The sequence below is a fragment of the Microtus pennsylvanicus genome, chromosome 6, assembly GCF_037038515.1.
Source record: "Microtus pennsylvanicus isolate mMicPen1 chromosome 6, mMicPen1.hap1, whole genome shotgun sequence".
Lineage (NCBI taxonomy): Eukaryota > Metazoa > Chordata > Mammalia > Rodentia > Cricetidae > Microtus > Microtus pennsylvanicus.
This window is the reverse complement of record NC_134584.1, coordinates 95,460,750-95,481,556: the sequence shown is the minus strand read 5'-3', so window position 1 is coordinate 95,481,556 and position 20,807 is coordinate 95,460,750. Positions and strand designations below refer to the sequence as shown.

General features: G+C 47.7%; 1 protein-coding gene and 1 long non-coding RNA gene across 2 annotated transcripts in view; one reads left to right on the top strand and one right to left on the bottom strand.

Annotated features, from left to right (window-relative positions):
- The window catches only part of Bbs2 (Bardet-Biedl syndrome 2), a 353,246-nt gene that overhangs the window by 76,393 nt on the left and 256,046 nt on the right, over positions 1-20,807 (bottom strand). The window lies entirely within an intron of this gene.
- Positions 13,459-17,201, top strand: LOC142852945 (uncharacterized). The gene is made up of 2 exons (XR_012911034.1): positions 13,459-13,530; positions 16,914-17,201. It is a non-coding gene; the product is annotated as an uncharacterized LOC142852945 (long non-coding RNA).

Below are 20,807 nucleotides of genomic sequence, written 5' to 3'. Positions count from 1 at the left end.
AAAAGTGCCTAACCGATGCCAAGCAGGACCCAAAGCTGGTAGATGAATAGCCAGCCTTTCTGTGCTGTCTTCCAGAAGTCTGCTGTGGTGCTGAGCTCTGGTAGCTCATAGCTTACACACTCACTAAACTATGTAGGCTCTCCTCCTTGCCCCATGTCCCACCCTCAGCCAGTGCTTGTTGGGATCCCCACCCAACGAAACCCGTTGAGTGAAGGGTCTTTCTTGGTGCAAGTTGGTCTTAGCCTGACTGTCCCAGCCTACCCATGATTACGTGAACTCATTCACTGAGCAAAAAGCAACTGGTCCTGAGCTCAGGAACAGAACATGTGTCTAAAAGCCAGCCCCAGCACCAACACAACGACAAGAATTATTTGGGCCAACACCAGGTTAGGGTGACAGGCACACACACTGGCAAGGAGAAACTGGTGCAGAGGAAAACAATGTCCTCCAAAGACTTGAGACTTAGCCTTTTAGATGGATGGCTGAGAAGGCTGGACTACCTGCAGATGTCACTGGGGACAGAATGCCACTGTCTGTCTGTCTGTCCTTTTCAATGCAGCCCGCAGCACAGCACCAGGCAGTCCAGTCCCAAGAGGCCTTGCATTTATGCCGCCTAGAGCCAAAGCTAAAACCTTCTTCTCCACAGTCACTGGGCACAGGGCCGTGAGAATGGAACCTTGCCCAAAGGTCCCAGCAAGGAGGGGCAGAATAAAGTTCAAATTCCCTGGAGCTGAACACTGGCCTAATCCTCCTGCAAATGTGGCTGTTTAGAAATCATTGGGAGTCTCCTGGGAAGGCTTTCAGGCTCCACCCAAGAGGGAGTCACGCTGCCGAATCAGCATCTCAGAACAATGGAAGAGGCGTGGCCTTTGGCACCAGATAGCTGTTTCTGTCTGCAAGGCCTTAACCAAGTCATTCACCCTCTCCAGGCTCAATCTCCTCCTCTGTCCCCTGGCAAGTCCCCTCTCGGGGATACACAGAGACTGTTGGAGAATGTCCATGCACATAGTAGGTTATCTATAAACAGGGTTTTCTCTGTGGACACGACTTCTTTTGGTTTCTGTTTATTAATCTCTGAGAAAGCCCCTGACTAGTCACTCTGCAAGGAGAAAACTCCACAGTGCCTGGCAAGGACAGGGTGTTGGTAGTTACACCCTTCAGGGGGCAAAGGAGGCTTCTCTGGCAAGTAGGCTGCCTGTTCCTTTTGCCACCCTGGTCTCCTCACCTTGTCCACAGGCCAACGGGGTAGCCATATCCACTCTTCTATTTTTTAACACACCTCCGAAGGGGATGATCAGCCCTCAGATTCTCATTTTGACAATAGTAACACACACAATGTGATACAGCTGTTAAGTCTGCAGTGATGTTCACACGAGGGCTTAGGGCGTTAGCACACACACAATGTGATACAGCTGTTAAGTCTGCAGTGATGTTCACATGAGGGCTTAGGGCGCTAGCACACACACAATGTGATACAGCTGTTAAGTCTGCAGTGATGTTCACACGAGGGCTTAGGGCGCTAGCACACACACAATGTGATACAGCTGTTAAGTCTGCAGTGATGTTCACATGAGGGCTTAGGGCGCTAGCACACACACAATGTGATACGGCTGTTGGTGAGAAACCACAGGGAACAGTGATGTTCACACGAGGGCTTAGGGCGCTAGCACACACACAATGTGATACAGCTGTTGGTGAGAACCACAGGGAACAGTTACGCTCATACTGTAAACAGGCAGATTATACATCCATTATGTAGATTTCCTTCTGCTTTTTTAAAGGCAGGGTTTCGTTATACAGCTGGTATAGAACTCGCTAAGTAGCTTGAGCTGGCCTTGAACTTGCAGAGACCCTGAACACTGACCCTCAGCTTCAATCTGGGCCTCTTGATTGCTAGGCTCAAGCCACTGAGTCTGCCTTTTTGTCTGGGTGATGGGTGTTGCTTTGTTTTCCAGGATCTTGAATTCCTGGACTCTAGGGAGACTCCTGCCTCAGCCTTTCAAGTTGCCAGAACCCTAGACAGGTCCTCAGCAGTGTTCACTGAACAAGCCACACAGAATACAAAATACAGAAGTGAAATATCTAAAACATAACAGTGTCTGTATTTGGATCACAGATAAAGAAATGCATTCTTCTACTTTTCAGAACTGCAGTTTTTGAAATTTGCTTAAGTAGTATGCTTTAGAAGTAATTACATTTGGAAAGAATAGAAGAGCAAAAATTCTGTTAAGGAAGGTTAAATCCTAAGGACAAAAACTGGGAGAATATAATCACAAATGCTGCCAGGTTGTATGTCCCAGTGTGGATTACAATAGTGAAGATTCCCTCCCCTAGATATGTCCCGGAGCCAGTGAAATGGGTAAGTGGACAAAGGTACCTGCTGCCAGGCCTGATGTCCTCACCGAGATGGAAAGAGGGATGTGACTCCTAAAGTAGCCCACTGACATGCGTGGCATGACATGCCACACGTCATATGCACATACAATAAATGATAGTAATAGTAATAACAATAATAAAGTCCAAAAGAAGAAGGTTAGTGGGTAAGTTGTGGAATAGCACTATTAAAATAAAATTTGTTGTCATGCAATTAACATCATAGGCATGATGTTCATGATCTATTACAGAACAAGAGAAACGTCACTTATAAATCGGTGTTACTGTAGTATCCTTTTTTTGTTTTGTATTTGAAAGGATTATGTGTACAATTGATAATTTCTTCCTCCAAATTCTTTACAACAAAGAAAGAGAGGAAAACGAGCAAGAGCTAGATGAGACTGGGTATGGTGGTGATGGAGGTGGATCTTGTATCTTATCTGTTGCTTTCATTGGTTAATTAATAAAGAAACTGCTTGACCCCTCTGATAGGGTAGAATTTAGTTAGGCAGAGTAAACAGAACAGAATGCTGGGAGAAAGAAGCCGAGTCAGAGAGTCGCCATGATTCTCCCATCCGACACAGCCGCAGGTTAAGATCTTCCCTGGTAAGCCACCTTGTGGGCTACACAGATTATTAGAAATGGGTTAGATCAACATGTAAGAGCTAGCCAATAAGAGGCTGGTACTAATGGGCCAGGCAGTGTTTAAAAGAATACAGTTTCCGTGTAATTATTTCGGGGCATAAGCTAGCCATGCGGGCGCCGGGTGCCGGGGACGCAGCCCGCCGCTCCATATTACTACATGGTGGTACATGCCTGCAGTCCCAGACAACACTGAGAGATGCTGAGGCAGACCAGTTGGGAGTTAGAGGCCAGCCTGGACTGCATGGCAAGATTCTGCCTCAAAAAGAAAAAAAAAAACAAAAAAACAAAAAACAAAACAAAACAACAACAAAAGAACCCAAGCAGGCCAGGTGGTGGTGGCGTACACCTTTAATCCCAGTACTTTAAGCCCAGAGGCAGAGGCAGGTGGATCTCTGAGTTCAAGGCCAGGCTAATCTACTGAGAGAGTTCCTGGACAGACTCCTAAGATACAGAGAAACCCTGTCTCAAAAAAGCAAAAGCAAAAAACAACAAAATAAGTGCTTTGTGCATTCCAAACCATTTATCTATGGTCACAATGCTGTTAGGTCAGGTACAGAGGAGGGCAATAAATAGCTCTTAAGAGGGTTGACTTGTAGCTACCTCATAGAACTTTCCTGTGGTCTTCAGAACCACACAAAGCTCACACGTGGCTCAGGAGACACAGGTGGATAACTGACTGGAATTCATTGGATCTAAGCATCCAGGACTCCCTACTGGTAGAGACAACGCTTCCCTGCCTCCTGTCCTTTGAGAAGCACATAAATTTAGTTATAATCACCTGTCACCTGACCTCGTATTGTAATGGAATTTATTTTTAAAAGGAATCCTCTGTCGTTGCTGTGGAGGCACTGAGTCATTTGGCAGAACCAGTGGGTAACCATGGAGACAAATATACCAAAAAAGCAAGCAAAGCCAGGGAAGTTCTCGTAGGTGCGGTAGCTTCCCAGTGTTCTGTCCCTTGCCCCTTTCCTGTCTCTGCCAGCCCCTGCATGTTAAGGGTGGGGGGACTGGCGCAGTATGGGAGAGGCACTCAAGACGAGTTAGCACTGATCTGAATTTCCTTAATACAACCTGGGAGATTGGTCCAGAAGTCACAGGAATTCTGGGTTAATTTATACAGTTGTGTCATTTGAGGAAATTGAACCCAGATTTGGAGTCAAGAGTCTGTTCAAATTCTAGCTTCGTGTCACTTTTGCTGTGTGATTTTGGCCAATATTCATGTTGTCTCTCATCCTTTCATCTGCTAAAATAAGAGATACCTGTGATAACAGTTTTCAGGAGTCTCAGCGCCACTGCCCCAACCCCAGGGCAGGTGGAGCATCATCAGGACAGGGAGAGAGGGGGCACTTTACAAACTCAAAGATAAAACCTCATGTACATCAATAATGTGACAGGCCAGGCGTGGTGGTACACACCTTTAATCACAGCACTCGGGTGGCAGGAATAGGAGGATCCCTGAGCTCAAGGTTAGCCTGGTCTACATAGCTCGTTCCAGGACAGCCAAGACTACATAGAAAGACCCTGTTCCAAAAAAACCAAATCATCATCAACAGCATCACCATCACCACCACTGCCGCCACCACCGCCACCACCACCACCACCACCGCTGCCACCACCACCATCACCACCACCACCACCATCACCACCATCACCACCGCTGCCACCACCACCATCACCACCACCACCACCATCACCACCACCACCGCTGCCACCACCACCATCACCACCACCACCACCATCACCACCATCACCACCGCTGCCACCACCACCATCACCACCACTGCCGCCACCACCGCCACCATCACCATCACCGCTGCCACCACCGCCATCATCTGGTAGCAGATGGGAAGTCAACGGCACAATGACTAGAATTCAGGCATTCTGGACCTAGTTGTTAGAGCACACAACTAAAACCTAGTTCCCTAGAGAAGAGCTAGGTCCCTGACATAGCAGAAAGAATCCTGGGCCAGGCTTAGGTGTATTCAAAGTGAAGAGCCTACTACCCAGGAGGATATGAGGTTGTGGTTCTGGTGTTCTTTGCTGTGGGGGCCACGGTGTTATGACCAGGTTGTGGGCTAAAAGACAAGAAGAGCAGAATTCAGAACAAATGGACAGAAATACGTCATAGCAGTCTGAAGAACACTGGACTTGAATTGGAGTCCTGAATCTGCCTCTAGGACAAGTCACTTGATTTCGCTTGGCCTCGGTTTCCTCACTTACCAAAATAGCAGAATTGAAAGTAGTCACAGAAATATGAAGCATGCTTAGCTCCACACGGCACATGACGGGGTACCTGGCATACAGGAAGCTCCCCACAGTGGAGGCATTGTTTGTGGAAGCCATTAGCAGTCATCTGGCAAACCCGCATGAAAACTTGTGTCCAAACTAGGGTAGGGGTTCTGAGTTCACAAAACTTCCTACTGGGGAAGCTGGAGCGAGAATCCACAGGGGTCCTGACTCAGTACTCCTTGCCCCAGCTTCAGCTGCCATGCAGACAATTGTTAGCCACCATTCCCTCTGATAACACCGTAAATCACTCTGAGAAAAGACTTCATCTGCAGCTAGGCAGATGTGCAAGCATTCTTTTGTATGAACATTTACCAAGGTTCTTGAAACCCTGGCCAACTGCTCAGTCCCAGTATAGAAAACTGGAAAACTTTGAAAATAAAGACATCTTAATCCAGTACTGGGTCAGCTTTGATCAGGGTGTGGGACTGCCCGGCTCCTGTGCTTGTGTGAGATCATGTGGGAATTTTCCATCTCTTGGTAGGTGTGACCCCGACTGTTCTCCACCCCTCACCTACCTGTCCCTGCCTGTCGGAATCAATCTACCTAAAAAGGTAGATTTCTATAAACTCCCTTACTGCAGACTGCTGGAGGGTCTGTCATGAAGCCTGCTGTAGGTGACCCCAGGAACACAAAGCTCATGCCTACAGACCCCATTCCAGAAGCACAGAGCTTAGACTGACTGTGGAGCAGGGGTCACATAGTGATGTGGAAGACTCCCCTCTGTATGTTGTGAATATGTTTTATTGCATTGGTTAATAAAGAAGCTGCTTTCAGCCAATGGCTTAACAGAGTAAAGCCAGGCTGAAAGAGATAATAAAGAGAGAGTAGACAGAGTCAGTGAGAAGCCACATAGCTGCTGTTGGAGACAGACGCCTCCTCTGGAGCCCGCCAAAACTTTGCTGGTAGGCCACGACCTTGTGGTGACGCACAGATTAATGGAGATGGGTTAGCAAGCTAGAAATATGCTTAAGCTATTGGCCAAACAGTATTGCAAATAATATAGTTTCCAAGTGATTATTTTGGTTCTGGGCGGCCGGGGAATGAATGAACAGCCTCCCCCAACACCTAGTGAGTAGTAAAGTCGTGGGACAAAATGAACCCAGCCAGCAAGATTTCATCCATTCACCCCCTTATTAGCTGTGTTCTGGGTGGGACTGTGTACCAGGCGCAGGTGTACACGGTGAATGGAAACTTAATTTAGCACATCAATGGACAAACAAAGATGGCTGCTCTTACCTGCTGAAGTCAGGGTTATGGCGGGAAGAGCAGAGAACCTGAAACATTACTCACAAGTGAGCAAAATACTTGTTAGAAGGTGTTAAATGCTATGAGGAGAGGAAAAACAGGGCAAAGCAGGAAGTTAGGAGTGTTGGGGGTGATGGTGTGTATTCTAGTCCTAAATAGGTTGGAGTTGGGGGTGTAGCTCAGTGGTACAGAGCTCACTTGGTATGAAGTCCTGGGTATAAATCCCAGCACGGAAAAAAAAGATCCAAAACAAAAGAAGCTTAGGGTTGGGGGGATGACTCAGTTGGGAAAGTGTTTTCCACACAAGCGTAAGAACCTGTGTTCAATCCCAAGCACTCAAATTAAAAAGCTAAAGGTGATATTAAATCCCTGTCATTTCAGCATTGAGGATGTGGAGAAAGGAAGACCCTGTGGCTTCTTAGCCAACAAGTCTTGCTGAATCAATCAGCTCCAGGTTCAGTGAGAGAGTAAGAGATAAGGGGGAAAATCGGGGGTGTGGGGGGGATCAGGGCAGTGATCACAGGCAAAGGGAACATAGGCACATACTATCATTTCAGAGTATCAGGATTGAATGAGACAGGATAGAGATGGATGGATATGAGGGAGGTCCCTGGAGCAACATGGCTGCAAGAATTGTTTCTTCAATTGAGAACTGAAGAATGTGGATGTTGTGCAAATTCTAATTGATCTTAGCAATAAAAACCCAGAGTCTATAGGGAGGGGTTAATGCTGAAAGATCAGGGAAGCAGAGCAGTCACTAGTTCTTACCTCTACCAAATCCTCAGAATGAATGGGCAAACGATACTGTCCCTATGAATCATCAGACTGAAAGCCCTGAGCTCCTGTCTCCTCCCATCTAATATTTCTCTCTCCGTCCAGCCATACCACTCCTGTCTGATGTGGGAGTCCCCTCTGTGGGCTGTGATTACCGCTAACGGCAACAACTCCACCTGGTTTGGATGACATTGTGATGCCGTTAGCTCTACTATAAGACTGTTTTTTTTTGGGGGGGGGGGTACCAGCTGCTGAAATGGTGCACCTTCTCATGATGTTCTGGCCAGAACTCCAAATAAGAACTTTGGAAAAACCCCTATCGACTGCTCAGAATCGTTTGCAGAATCGTTTTACAGAAATCTTGTCTATACTAGACAGTAATTTTGAAACTTAACCATCACTTTAATGTTGCAGGATCCACAGGGAAATGACTGCTAAGCTTGCCTAAAGATGAGAAGGTCCTTTGGGGTTCCTGCTTCATAAAAGAGTCTGCTAGACATTCTGTAGGACACACTCATAAAAAAAAGACTGACAAACTGCCAATATAGGTAAAACTGTCTTTAAAATTTCCTGCTTTATGAAAAAGTCTGCTAAATACTATGGGCCTGTAGGCTAAAGATGGATGTCCCAATGATACAAAAAAACTTTGGGTAACTGTCCAGGCTCTGTCAATTCTAGGATTTTAAAAGTTACTTACAATGTACTTCCTGTTTACTTAGGTAATATTATATCCTTCTGGAGTCTTTGATGGTATTAAACAATTTATAGTTATAGTTTTCCTTAGCTATGATAAAAAATAAAGTAAATATAAATATCATAACTGTAATTCTTGTTTGATACCTGTTTTGTTATATGTAATTTTACTATGTTAAAGTTAAAACTTTCCTTTTTATTTAAACAGAAAAGGGGAGGTGATGTGGGAGTCCCCTCTGTATGCTGTGATTACAAGTAATGATAAAAAAAACTGCTTTGGACATATAGCAAGGCAGAACTTAGATAGGCAGGGAAAGCTAGGCTGAATGCTGGGAAAAGAAGGGTGAAGTCAGAGAGATGCTATGGAGCCGCCACCAGAGTCAGACATGTCAAGACTTTGCCAGTAAGCCACTGCCACGTGGCGATACACAGATTAATGGAGATGGGTTAAATTAATATGTAAGAGTTAGCTAATAAAAAGCTAGAGCTAATGAGCCAAGCAGTGATTTAATTAATACAGTTTCTGTGTGACTATTTCGGATCTAAGCTAGCCAGGCGACTGGGTACCAATAAGCAGCCTCTCTCCCTCCAACACCTGTCTCCACCTCCCTAGTGCTGGGATTAAAGGTGCGTGACTCCCAAATACTGTGACCAAAGCTGTGTGCCACCCCTGCCTGACCTCTATGGCTAACTAGTGACTTAGCTCCCCATGCTAATCTTTAGGCAAGCTTTATTTGTTAAAGCACAAACAAAATGTCACCACGTGGGGGGTCTAAATATAACAAGGGGAAATGCCATTCCAGCTCAAGAGCTCAATGTTCAGAAAACCTTAAAGGACTGGATTGAAGTGGAGGGAGGCCACAAACTGTAGAGACCCTGGGGGTTCAAGACCTAAGGCAAAAATGTGTGCAGCTGGAGCACGTGCAGGCAAAATAGAAACAAACTCGCACCCAGTGCTAGAGCTGCTGGGCCTGAGATCTGAACTCCCTCAGCACCCTGAGAGCCAGCTCCAGCTTCAAGCTCAGAAGCCCAGGAAGAGATACCATCTCTTCTCTGGGTCCTTCTCATCCGTGCCTCCTTTCTCTTATCCTCCTTCTTTTGTAACTCCACTGAAACCTAACCTCAAGGACCAACACATATTGGTCCTACAAAAGAAGACCCTAGCCTGCTGGGGAAACAGCCCAGTTGGTAAATGCACTTGCTGTGTAAGCACAAGGACCCGAGTTCTGATCTCTACCCTCCAAGTCAAAGTCAGGTATGATGGCCCAGCTGATTACCACAGCGCTGGGCGGCAGAGACAGGTGAATCTTGGGAGCTCCCACCCTGCCAGCTTATTGTACTGGCAAGCTTTCGGTTTAGTGAGAGACTCCATCCCCAGGCAGTAAGGGAAAAAGTGATAGAGGGCACCAATGTCCTCCTCTGGTCTATATGTGCATGTGTACAGGCACATAGCCCAGCACATACCCATCCTTGGTCAAGCCCTCTGAAGGCCACTGTCCAGCTTGGATTTGGAGTAGAGGCTCGGTATTGTCTAATGGACAATTAGAGCAGGGCTGGGTCTCTCTCTGTCTGTCTCTCTCTCTCCCTCTCCCAGCCCCCCCACCCACACCTGTCATCAAAACTGAAATCTGAGGCCAAACGTACTGTTGCATGCTCATTATCCCAGCACTCAAGAGATTGAGGCAGGAGAATCCTGAGTTCAAGGTGGCCAGCCTGGGCTATGAGAGAATTAAGGTCTTCCTACACAGCAATCCAATGTCAAAAAAAAAAAAAAAAACAAAACCCTAAAGCCAGGGGTGGTGGTGCTTGCCTTGATCCCAGGTTTTAGAAGGTTGATGCAAAAGGATTACCAGTTTAAGTTCTTCCTCAATTGCATAACAAGTTCAGGACTAGACTGGGCTAAGACTCTGCTTAACAACAAAGAAAAGCAGTGTCCAAACACCTCCAAAGAAGCGGTGGTCCCTAGGGGGTGTCTCTGTAAAATTAGTCTGGTCTAAGGAGGTGTTCAGGGTCCTGTGGGAAGGCTTTGTAAGAAATGCTGTGTCATGTGGGAAAGCTAGGTGCCTTCCCACCAAGCTGCAGGCCTCCACTTTTCATCCTTCAGAGATCTTGGGAGCCCCTTTGCTGCCGCTGCCGTGATCAACAGCAGGCTCCCCGCTGAGCATCCCATTAGGACCAAACTGCTCGAGAATTCTAGGATAAGGGGGAGGGGAAGCAATGGGAAAGGGCAAAATGAATTTGTCTCCCTCCACTTGCAAAGATGGCACGCGCAGTCACCCTCAGGAAGACTGCAGCAGCGGCGGGGAGTGGACAGTGGGCCAGGGTGGACTACCTTGGGCTACACTTGATGGGGACTCGGGGACAGCTGCCGCAGTGCACACGCGCGCGCACACACACAGAGCAGGCGCTGTGCGCAGAGGCGGGCGCCACCAAGCCGCTGCTTGCGCGCCCCCGCCCGGGGCTATAAAAGTCTTGCCACCCTCTGTCCTAGCTACACAGCGTGACTTTGCCTAGAGGGAACCAAGCTACGGTCTCTCGGCGGCTGCTGGCCTGGATATGGACCCTGAGACCTGCCCATGTCCTACTGGTGAGTCCCCATCCCCTCCTGTAGCACTTTGCCTTTTACTGGCAAAGAACCACACTCCCGTGTCTTCACGTAAGGACATTTGGGGGAGGAGTCCCTTGTTGCCCACCTTTAACCCTGTGATGGAGATAACTGGAGTTGGCTACGAGTCTACTTTTAAGCGAGGGGGGAGGGAGGGGAAGAACGCCAGGTTTTCCTACTTTAACCCTTCATCCCTTCCTGTGGCCTCTTAGGTGGCTCCTGCACCTGCTCGGACAAATGCAAGTGCAAGGGCTGCAAATGCACCAACTGCAAGAAGAGTGAGTACGCCCCCCCCCCCTTTGCCCACCCTAACCCTGCGGCATCCGCCCACACCCCAGATACAGTGTAGCAAAGCTTCTTGCTGCAGACCTTCAGATGCGGAGGCTGTATCAACTGAGGTTAACACAGTAGGCCGGAGTGTGTGGGAGGGGATATTTTGACGAATTTCTTTCTGCAAGATATCCGAAGATAGCTGACAAGAGCTAAGCCCCGCTCTTCAATTTTTCCAGTGCCTGGGGAGCTCTCAGGCCTTGTGAGCCTCCTCAATATGCTCTCTCCAGCTCACAGAAATGGAATATGCTTGGGGGGGAGGGGTAGAGATGAGAGCAATGCTCCCTTCTCTTGGGTGTGTCTAGGTATGGATCCTGTGGATTTTCTGGCCTCAGCACCATCCGTGCCCCTCCAGCCTTATGGGGGCAAGTCCCCTCTCAATACCTTTCACATTGTCATGCCTTCTCCTTAAGACCTAACTCTCCCTCAGTCCAGGCCTGAACCGAGCATTCCCAGAGGATTCCCTAGCACCTACCCAAGGGGCCAGGACTCTATAGAAACCCAGCCACAAGGGCAGCACCACAGAGGCCATCACACTTCATATGACCTTATGAAAGGGACAGTAACCTGTCTTGGCCAAATCCTAATGGTTCCCCAGTTTCCCATACTCCTTTCTCCCCCTCCTTTGATGGTGACAGATAAGGGCATCAGACTGGGCACACACACTTCCCTCCCCCACCCCGTTTTATCCACAGGCTGCTGCTCCTGCTGCCCTGCAGGATGTGAAAAGTGTGCCAAGGACTGTGTGTGCCAAGGGGAAGAGGGGGCCAAGGCAGAGGCGGAGAAATGCAGCTGCTGCCAGTGAGGACCGAGCCCCTCCCGCACAGACTCTGGAAATAGCGCTGGGTATCCATGGTGGGGCATGGCTATTGTCCCCTTCCCTGGCTGCTTGCTTGGGAATGTGAATAAATCCTATGCCCAGCAGGAACCAAAGACTGGCCTCTTTTTCAAGTGGGACGGGTGGGGGAGCCCACTCCATGGAACCCATTCAGCAAAAAGCAGAAGCCTAAGATTGAGGCTTTCGTCTGTTAGAGACTAGAATAGAGCCCCGGAGACAGTACACATATGCACACACACACACAAGCACAAACACACACAGGTGCGTGCACACACAGAGACATTGTCACGTGGATCTTCGTCCTTTGAAATCCATATTAGTTCTGGGAAAAGGTGGCAGGCCATGCCCATAGAGGTTTATCTCTTCATCCTTCCAACCTCACTGAATGGTGGGGCTACAGGAAACTAATTAAAACAAACCTCTGGCGCCAAACACTTGTGATTTCTGGAGTTTTCTAGTTGCTCCTACAAAACTGCCAGCTTTCAGATATTAGAGGAGAATCCGGGAAGGCCCTGGACTTCATCTTGGCAGATTGTCAACTGTGCTTCCAAGATCACCCTTGAATAGCCAGCCTGTCTCCCACAGTACAGATTGCTCGGCCCTTTTCAAACCTCATTTGGTTTCGCTGTTTGTCTATAACTCCCCATCTCTCCTCCCTTTTCAAGGAAGAGTCTGGTAATAAAAGCTTGCATCCTAAGTCGAGATGGCCAGTCCCTAATGAAAGGGAACTCTCAGCCCCACCCGGAATGCCTGAAACAGGAGACATAGACGGTGGGGTGGTAGAAGCTGCCCTGTAAGGGGATACAGGACTGGAAATACACCAGTCTCCCTCCAGCTCAGTTTTTCAGGACATTCCATTCACAGCACAGCTATTGTTTTTACTCTAATAGGCTGTTTAAAGAACAGCCGGGTCCATTTTCAAAGATGGTTGGCCCAACCTGCTGCCTTCTGGTTCCAAAGCTGTGGGAAGTGATGGTACTGGCTCCCAACTAGATCAGCCAGACACAGAAAGTCCAAAAGCAGACCCTTGGGCTGATGGGGTGGTTCAGTGTGAAGGCACCTGTCACCAAGTGGTGACCTGAGTTCAGTTCCCAGAACCCACATGATGGAAAGAGAATCATCTTCCAAAGGTTGTCCTCTAACCTGTCACACACACACACACACACACACACACACACACACACACACAGAGAGAGAGAGAGAGAGAGAGAGAGAGAGAGAGAGAGAGAGAGAGAGAGAGAGAGATGCGAAACCAGACCCTTGTGCAGTCATAAGTCGAAGATCAGTAGGGAAAGACACATTCACTAGTTAGGGAAAATAAACAGGCCACCCTTCGTGTATCACCAATAAACAAATCTCAAACTGTGAGTTCCTAGACAACCAGGGCTACACAGAGAGACCTTATCTCAAAGAAATCAAAAACAAAATAAACTGCTGATAATAGTGATCCTTCTACCATAGTGTTGCTGGAGGACTAAATTCACGTACAGCACTGAGTACCAAGCTTGAGGTGTGGACTGTACTTACCACAGTATGACCAGTGGCTGTGACTGTATGAAGTGGTACAGAGCTGGGAACAGAAAGACTCAGCAACTTAAAGAGTACAAGAAGCCTTTTTGAGGAATGGTCTTCACTGATTTATCGACGGGTCGATGTTTTGAGACTGACTTGCTGTGCAGCCAAAGGCGACTTTGAACGTCTGTCTCCTGTATCCACTCCCTAAGTGCTGAGATTACCGGTATGAGGCACCTCGGCCAATGTGTTTGTGCTGTTTTGGAGACAGGGTCCAGTAAATAGCCCACGATTGTAACGCAACTCTTGCTCTTTGTGCTATGTGCTACAGTATGGTTTGCGAGCTGGGCAAGGGGCTGGAGACTGACACACACAAGAAGAATGCCAACTTTATTGTGTTCCAGGGCAATTTATATAGGGTCTCCTTGACCAATGGCCACGCCCTAACTCTCAGCTGCAAGCCCACCAGAAACCACTCCCTGTCTCGTGCTCAGAGCAGTTGCAAGCACAGGAAAAGAAGCTGTTTGCAGGAAATTCAGGGTCTGGGGGTCCACAGTCCCCAACAGGACGATTTACCCTCACAGTTCTCCTGCCTCAGCCACCTTGGTGTTGGGTTTACAAGGAGGTGCCATCACCAGTGGCAGGATATGGCCTTTAGACTGAGACCCAACAGGTGGACAAGCAGAAAGAGTATTCTAGACACAGGGAGCAAAAGGGGGCAGCGCCTGGCATCAAAGGGCAAGCCATTGCAACAACACACTTATAATGAATAAACACTCCAAAAGCGATGCGGTGTCACCTCCACAATTAGCAAGGTGACAACAGACCGAGTTCTGATCTCAAGGTTGCAGTAGGTACTTTAACCCAAGCTGGCCTTGAATTTGAGATTCTCTTGCTTCGCCCTCCTGAGTGCTAAGATTATAGGTGTGTACCACCATGCCCCACTCACAAACGAACTTTTTTGGAGAGAGTCTCAGGTTTGGGGTGGCCTTGAACTTGTGATGTAGCTGAAGATCACTTGACACTGTGGTCCTCCTGCCCCTACTTTCCAATGTCGGGCTCACAGGCATGTGCCACTGTAAGACACAACCCCTCTGGATCTAAGCCTTTATCTGGTTGGCATAGATTCCCAAAGGTATGTCCTTGTCTGATGTTTTATTTTAATATTTGTGCATTTTATTATAAAGAAAAATGTTTTTTTACCATTAGTTTAATGGCTAGACCTTATTTTAGCAAAATCAAATTAATAAAAGGAAATCATAAAATCATTTAACATAAGTGTTATTGATGAAAATATTTTTAGTTGACACATACAAATCCCATTTTTGTGCTCTACCACTTGAAGATTCTCTGCTTGAGTGCGCTGCCCTCTGTTCAGTTCTGGCTGAATACGTGGGACAGAGGGGTCTGATGGAGTGAAGGCCCAAAGAGACAGGGACATCTGCATATCTGCACTCTTAGGCTTGGTGATGCGAGTGTAATTGTGAGAACTCTGACGGAGGACAAATGGTGATCTAGCGGGGAAATCCCTGGGCATCTAATGTCTTTTTTTTTTTATTGCAAAATTTCTTTTTTTTTTAATTGAGAAAATGAGAAAAAAAAACAAGTTTCCACCTCCTCCCAGCCTCCCATTTCCCTCCCCCTCCTCCCACCCTTCTTCCCCTCCTCCTACCCTTCTCCCCCTCCTCCCACCCTTCTCCTCCTCCCCCCACTCCTTTCCCCCTCCCTCTCCAGTCCAAAGAGCTGTCAGGGTTCCCTGCCCTGTGGTAAGTCCTAGGTCCTCCCCCCTCCGTCCATATCTAGGAAGGTGAACATCCAAACTGGGTAGGCTCCCACAAAGCCAGCACATTACGTAGGATCAAAGGGCATCTAATGTCTTGTTTATGTATTTCTACCGGTCCTGAGTGCTTAGAGATATGAATGGCTATGGGAAGGGAGTCTCCAGAACGAGCCTTTCTGGTCTGTTTCAGAAAAGAAGGTTGGAGGAGAGAGTGGTACATGACCCAGGTTTTATAACCTGCTAAAGAGGAGGCTGCCTGAGAACATTTGTTTTTGCTGTTTTCTATTTTTTAAAGTTTCTTTTTAGCGGGGCTGTGGTGGCGCACGCCTTTAGTCCCAGCACTAGGGAGGCAGAGGCAGACGGATCTCTGTGAGTTCAAGGCCAGCCTGGTCTACAAGAGCTAGTTCCAGGACCAGGAACCAAAAGCTACAGAGAAACCCTGTCTCGAAAATTAAAAAGAAAAAAATTTCTTTTTATTTATTATTTGTGTCTTTCATACCATGTCTCCCAAGCTCACCCATCTCCCCCCCCCCCCAAATAAAATTTGAAAAAGGGGGTAAAAGGAAGAGAGAGAGAATCTCATCATGGGAGCAGCAGCGTAATACAGTGAGTCACGCAGTAAACTGTTTATCCATAGATTTCTACCTGTGGGCATTCATTCCAAACACTGGTCTGGTTTGAGGCCCCTGCTCTGTGTTACACCATAGCTGCTGGGCCCTCACTGGGACTCTTCCTGGACATCCCATTGCTGGCCTGTGTCGTGGAGATCCTGCAGTCCAAAGGATCGACTCCCCCCCTCCCCCCCACACAACCTCGTGCTCCAGTAGATCACAGATGGGGTGGATGTGGGCCAATATGTAAGCCTGGTTCTGGGCCTGGGTAGTTGCAGGGTTGGTCAGTCCGCCAGCTCTTCCCTGTCTTCACCACCAGGGGAGCTCTCCTGCATTGCACTGGCTGGTTCACCCCCTGCAGCTATAAACAAGAGGTGGGGCCATTTCCGCCACTTTCACTCCTCAGGGTCGGTTCTCCCACACCCACGCCTTCGGGGCCAGCTCTGCTGTGTTGCCCAGTGAGGTGCAGGGGCGACTCTCCAGAGTGCTGCAGCTGGTGGGGGCCAGGAACAGCTCTCCCACCTGCCTCAGGCATTGATGCGGGAGGAGGGTGTCTCTTCTCTGCCCGTGTTGCTACGTGACTGAGTAACGGAGACAGCTCTCTCACGCTCACGGCCTCGGGGGTGGCTCATTTGTCTAATGTTTTAAAATGAAAGGCTTCCTTTCCACTATTGTGCTCTTACAGTAGAGGGGAGGGGGGCAACGTGCCCTGCTGTGGCTTGCAATCTTATGCTGGATCTATGCAGTTGAGATTGTATATGCAGATACCTTTTTAAAATTATTTTTTCCAGTATTAATGGATCAGTGCATGCTGGCAAATGCACTACCACAGAGCTATATAACCAGCCCTGCCCCCATCATACATTTACTTAATTACTTAGCTTACTATATAATATAATGTTCTGCCTGCATATATACCTACCTACCAGAAGGCAGCACCAGATCTCATAGATAGTTGTGACCCACCATGCTGGGACTTGAACTCGGACCTCTGAAGAACAGCCAGTGCTCTTAACCTCTGAGTTATCTCTGTGGTCCCCTTAGTTTACTTTTTGCTTTGAGACAAAGACTTTGCCCATGCTAGCCTTGAACTCACTCTATAATCCAGGGAGGCTTTTAACTTGTCCTGAGTAGCTGAGATTGCAAGGTGTGGCTGGGCATCTCTTGAACAAGGACGAATGACTGACAGGCTGTTGCTTCTTTTTGTTTTTTTGACAGGCACCCTCCTGAGCCCTCCCACCCACTCATTAGCTGTTGTAAGATGCTCTGAATAGAAACACGTGCAGCAAGGAAGCCCAGGAAGCCCCCAGCTTTCAGCTCAGGAGGTCCTGGGCCTCAGCACAACAGCTGGCGAGAGTGAAGTACTGCCTACGACCACAAGAGGGAGCTTGGGCGCAGCTCTTGTTGCAAGTAACCAGCTGGACAGGAAACTGGATTTGCAATCTGCAAAGACACTCTGAGCAGAGAGCCCAGATAAACTCTGCCTAATTTCTGCCCCCACAAAAACTGCGTGAATGTTTCGTACAGATGTGTTCTCATTATCTGTAAAGCTGTGGGTTAATTTATTATGCAGAGATAGAAAAATCATGTAACTACAAAATGAAGCAGGGTCAGTAAGAAGGAACCAAGAGCAGACAGATTGTATTTGTGATGGGAACCAGGGAACACAGGATCACCCAAGGAAGACAAGGGACCTAACCATGTCCTATTTCTTAAAGAATGCTGGCATTTGTACCTCCACCCCACCCCACCCCCACCCCCACACACTCCTCCAGGGTCTTACTATTCCTCACTGCCTCCAGATTGCCACGTAGCTTGAACATTCGAGTCTTACCTCCTGCATCTCCCAAATTCTGGGATTTCAGGCATGTACCAGCAGACACAGTTTACACGGTGCTAGAGACGGACCCAGACCTTTGTGCATACTCTGCTACCTGGCTCACATGCAGATGAGAGACAGCCTGTTTCCATAGCTGTCTGAACTGGGACCGACCTCCCAACATGTCTCTTAAACTTTCCAACAGAGCTAATTCAACGAAAGTCTAACTTCCATTCCCAATACTGCAGAGGTTGGGGAAAGATCAAGAATGAGGGCAGCCTGGGCTACAGAACGAGACCTTGTTTATTTGTTTGTTATAAAGGGCGCTGAGTTAGGGTGACTATTGTGATGAAACACTATGACCAAAGCAACTTGGGGAGGAAAAGGGGTTATTCCGTCTATGCTTCAACATCACAGTTCACCAAAGGAAATCAGGACAGGATCCTGGAGGCAGGAGCTGATGCAGAGGCCATGGAGGGGTGCTGCTTACTGACTTGCTCCCCGTGGTTTGCTCAGCCTTCTTTCTGATAGAATCCAGGACCACTAGTCCAAGGGTGGAACCATCCAACATGGACCAAGCCCTTCCCCTTCGATCACTGATTAAGAAAAGGCTGTACAGACTCTCCCACAGCTGGGTCTTCTGGCAGCATTTTATAAACTGAGGCTCCCTTCTTGCCGATGACTAGCTTGTGGCAAGTTGCTATGAAACTAACCAGTACAGCTGACCCCTTACCAACCTGACACATAACACATCACAGTAAGGCACAGTCTTTCCTTTCTCATTCATCACTAAGATCTCACATTAAAATATAAATAACTTTATAAAGAAGCTCACAAATTAAGGTGTTTACAAATTCAAACACATTAAAAGTTCAATCTCTTTAAAACAGCCACTCTCAGCTGGATATGGTGGCGCACGCCTCTAATCCCAGCACTCTGGAGGCAGAGGCAACAGAAGTCTGTGAGTTTCAGAACAGCCAGGGCTTTGAAAAAAGACCATTTCCAAGAACCAGAACAACAACAAAACCCAAACAAGAAATCTCTTTTAAAATTCAAAGTCTTTACAAATCCCAAGTCTCTCAGTTGTGGGCTCCTATAAAAAATATTTTTTTTTTAAAATTAAATACTTGCTTACTTCAACCAGGGCATAGTCACAATCAAATCATCAAAAGCAAACTCCAATAACTCAACTTCTACTGTTTGGAATTCTTTCACCATCTTCTGGAGCATGGGGGCACCATTGCTGTGGCGCCAGCAAAGCAAACCCTGTGCCCTCTGCATTGAGCTGGAGACTTCCCGTGGGTGGATTGTAACTGAGTTATTAAGTGCCAGCCACTTGGTGCAGAATGAATGCATATACAGAGGACAAGAACAACAAAAAGCTGGTCAGTGCCCAGCTAGTGCCAGACAGTGGGACTTCGCTGGGATTTCTGTAATCATGGCCCTAAAATCAGACGTGCCACACGTGGTAGTACATCCTTGTAATTCCAGCACTTAGGTGGCTGAGGCATGGCACCATGAGTACCAGGCCACCTTAGAAGAGCCGTGCTCCCCACCATGTTAAGAAGAGACACTATGACAAAGGCAACTTATAAAAGAAAGCATTTAATTAGACTTGGTTACAGTTTCAGAGGGTGAGCCCCAGACCACAGTGACAGGGAGCATGAAGTCCGGCAGGCAGGCAGGCAGGCAGGCAGGCAGGCAGGCAGGCAGGCAGGTGGCAGGCAGGCCCCAGCTGTAGCAGTAGCCGAGAGCTCACACCTGAGACACCACAGCAGACAGCAGAACACCGAGTGGAATGGTGTGGACCTCCTCAAAGCCCACTCCTGTTAATTTTCATTACATTCAGTAGCTGCCCCTTAAGCAAGTGCTGTCCTAATCGGCAATCACAGCCCTGCAGCTACCGGTAGCCGGCTGCAGTGGCTGTAGCCAGCGGGGATTCTGTTCCCTCACAGACTGGCTCTGTCACTGCAGCTAAAGGACTTCACCTAGATCTCTATCCCTCTACAGAACTCAGGATTCGAAGGTTGAGGTGAAATTCTGCTTGTTCAGAGAGACTGATTAGCAAGTAGCTAACCTTCTCTCCTAGCTCACGACTCCCCCAAAACAGCGCGCCCTTCTGCTTAACTAACCCCCACTTAAGAACCTTAGCTACACATGGTTCCATGGTTCCTCCCTACCACTTCCTGCAGCTGACTCAGCCTCCTGAGTCCAGGTTAATCTTCTTTAACCAAATGAATGCAACGCACGCATCTTTGCATCATTAAATATTCCACGACATAAGTGAATGGAACATATCTAAAATTAATATTCCACAACACACTCCTTCTCCAACAAGGTCACACCTATACTCATTCTTCCTAAACAGTCCGCCAACTGAGAACCAAACATTCAAACAGATGAGCACATAGGGACCATTGGCATTCAAACCACCACACACCACATGAAGGATAATTCCTCCACATACAGGGACACGGGCATGCTCATGGAAAACACACATGCAAGCCATGTGTATGCCCACACACAGCAACATGGAGAAAAGAAAATAATAACGTAATCAAATCCGAGGATGTCTGGAGGTGACCATTGAGTTTTAGTATCATCTGATTATTTGACAAATGAGCAAACTGGGGTGTGGAACCACACAGAAGTCTGGGGGTGTAGCTGAGAGGTAAAGAGTTTACAAATGTAGCTCAGTGTCTGGGATAGACAGAGGGGTGGAAGGAGTGGGGAGGTAAAGGAGGAGAGCACACCCCAAGGGCAAATGAGGGGCCACACTCCATCTGACAGCTCACCTCTCCCCACCCTTCGTGATATTTTCACTTCAGTGAGTGACAGATATCAGGGTGGTGACTTTTTTGAGCTTTTGTACACATGCAAACACATGCAAAGACATACATACACACACACACATAATTTGCCATGTTGGGAATAAAACCTAGGGTCCCACGTATTCTAAGTAAGCACTCTACCACTAAGCTACATTCCTAGCCCTCATTTTATCTTTTGAGACAGTCTAAGTATGTAGCCCAGGCTAGCCTCATTTTTACAATCTTGCCTGGGCTTCCAGAGCGCTAGGGTTAGAAGCCGGGTCACACAGGCCAAATTTAACTTTTTCATTGTTGCTTTTTTTTCCATTGTTGTGTTTTTTTGTTTGTTGAGATAGAATCTCATTAAGTAACTAACTCAAGGCTAGACTGGAACTCACAGAAATCTACTTGCCTCTGGCTCCTGAGTGCTGGGATTAAAGGTGTTGCCCACTACATCCAGCCTCTGATTTTCTAAATCAGAGT